At 38.2% G+C, this 2,329-nt stretch overlaps 1 non-coding gene across 1 annotated transcript; it reads right to left on the minus strand.

Annotated features, from left to right (window-relative positions):
* Positions 1–1,036: 1,036 nt before the first annotated feature.
* Positions 1,037–1,113, minus strand: Trnap-cgg (transfer RNA proline (anticodon CGG)). Its single transcript has one exon. It is a non-coding gene; the product is annotated as a tRNA-Pro (tRNA).
* Positions 1,114–2,329: the final 1,216 nt, after the last annotated feature.

Below are 2,329 nucleotides of genomic sequence, written 5' to 3' on the forward strand. Positions count from 1 at the left end.
CACTTCTGCGTATATACCTCTGGCGTTTATTATAGATTGTTTACATTTCTGTCTTACTGTTCACTCTCCAGACGGCCCTTCACCCCTCCTCCAATATACTATAATTGTCCATTTTTACATTGATTGATGAACTGAAACTGTTATCCTGGCTTGTTAGTCATTAAATCATTCATTCATTCAATCAAATAAGTTGAAGGTCATACCATCTATTATTGGAGGCAGAGGCATATCAGTCCTTAACTCTATCTTCTTTATTCGAAATAGTTGCTTTAAAAACGTATCCGAGAACAGTAACTTTCACTACATATATACTATTTATGTTTTCTTTAATGTATGTATTTATTAGAAACAGAGTGCGAACAAGATATAGAATATTCGTTGCAACTTTACACACTAGAGTTGAAAGTTGTGCTGATGTGTGTGTGTGTGTGTGTGTGTGTGTGTGTGTGTGTGTGTTAGATGTTTAACGTAGCTTTAAATTTTTTTTTAGTCATATTGCTATGTCTGCAGTGTGATAGTTTTAGTAACGTGTAGCATCATATCCCACCAAGTAACATTATCCTGACAGCAGACCGACAAATCTAGTCCGATAAATCAACCCCACAAATATGTGTTGATACTGATGGACGATGTTGTGTGTCTGATGTCACCTGTTCATTAAAATATGCAATTTTGCTGCATGCAAATCATTCTGGAACAAACCCTAGTACACTTTAGATACATGCCGGTAATTGGTAACAGCCATATCAAGCGCGAAATTCAAAATGTGTGTGTGTGTGTGTGTGTGTGTGTGTGTGTGTGTGTGATTAGGATTTTTAACGTAGCTTTAACAATTTTTCAGTCATATCGCTACAATGTCTGCAGTGTGGCAGTTTATAGTGATGTCTAGCACTGGGGCATCATGCGGCAGACATGTAGCATGATGTCCCACCCAGTCACATTATCCTGACACCAGACCGACCAGTCCTAACACTAACCTCTTAATGCTGAGCGCCAAGCGAGGCAGATGTAATACCATTTTTGTAAGTCTTTGGTATGACTCAGCCGGGGTTCGAACCCACGACCTCCCGCTTCCGAGGCGAACGCTCTAACCACTAAGCCACAGGAGCAGTCGAAATTCAAAATGGCCACAGGACAGATGGTTGTCTTATTCCAGGTGGATTTACAAGTCACCAAACATATGATTTTTTCAGGAAATATAATCTACCTGTCACCAAAAGAACCCTTAAGACGACGGTAGCTGCACAGCCACGAGAAATACCGGTAAGTGTATAAAATATACATTGATGTGTGCAGACAAATTTAGATGCAGATAATTGCAGTTTTTAATGAATACGTGATATCAGCCCCTCACCCGAAAATCAATATCATCACGGGTGAAGGGCTGATTTATCGGCCTACGACAAATCCTAACACCAACCTCCTAAAGCTGAATGCCAACGAGGCAGCTGCTAGTACCAATTTTATAAGTCTTTGGTAAGACACGGCCGGGGTTTGAAGACGCGACCTCCCGCATCCGAGGCGGATGTTCTAACCGCTAGGCCACCGGAGCGGGGTGTGCGTGTGCTGATGGATTTTTCATTAAAATAGCATGTTAGGATATATTTGGAAACCTTTAAACAGTGTAAAGACCAAATAATTATTTCTTTATGAATCAAGATTTTAAATTCACTTGAAAGACTGGCATTACAATTAATGTTTCTTTATTTTAGCAGTTTTAAACAAGAACGTTTATAGAACCAAGGAAACCTAAAGATGCAATATTAAGAGTGATTGAGTTTGGCCAAGAAAACCTAAAGATGCAATATTAAGAGTGAGTCAGTTTAGCCTAGAAAACCTAACGATGCAATATTAAGAGTGATTCAGTTTGGCCTAGAAAACCTAATAATAGTTGTGAAACTGAGCTTCAGTGTTGTAAAAATCATGTAACATGCTTATATTTTCCGCAATAAATACGAACATACTCCTAGTGAACGCACTTGAATTTTACGAAGGATTAGCGATACTGTAATAATATTCAGCCTTTGTGAAATGCAATAGACAGCCAAGATTCAACCTAAAAGCTAGCATTTTTTTCAGTGCAGAAAGAAATAAAAACTTATTTTTAAATTCCCAGCGCGATAAAATCTTGCACATGAAAGAAAAGATAAACTTTGCATAAAAGCTAAGTTTAATAAATTAGGGAGAGGCGTTTGACACTTTTATATTTCTAAGGCGCATAAAAATAATTTGACCGTATGGTACAGAAAGGTTGTTTATTTACCTGTGTTCATTTAATGCAAGCTTGAACTAGGATCCATTTGGGGACTGATAATTTATTCAGGACCCT

This window comes from Sinohyriopsis cumingii, chromosome 6, assembly GCF_028554795.1.
Source record: "Sinohyriopsis cumingii isolate HCF-2022 chromosome 6, ASM2855479v2, whole genome shotgun sequence".
NCBI classification, from domain to species: domain Eukaryota; kingdom Metazoa; phylum Mollusca; class Bivalvia; order Unionida; family Unionidae; genus Sinohyriopsis; species Sinohyriopsis cumingii.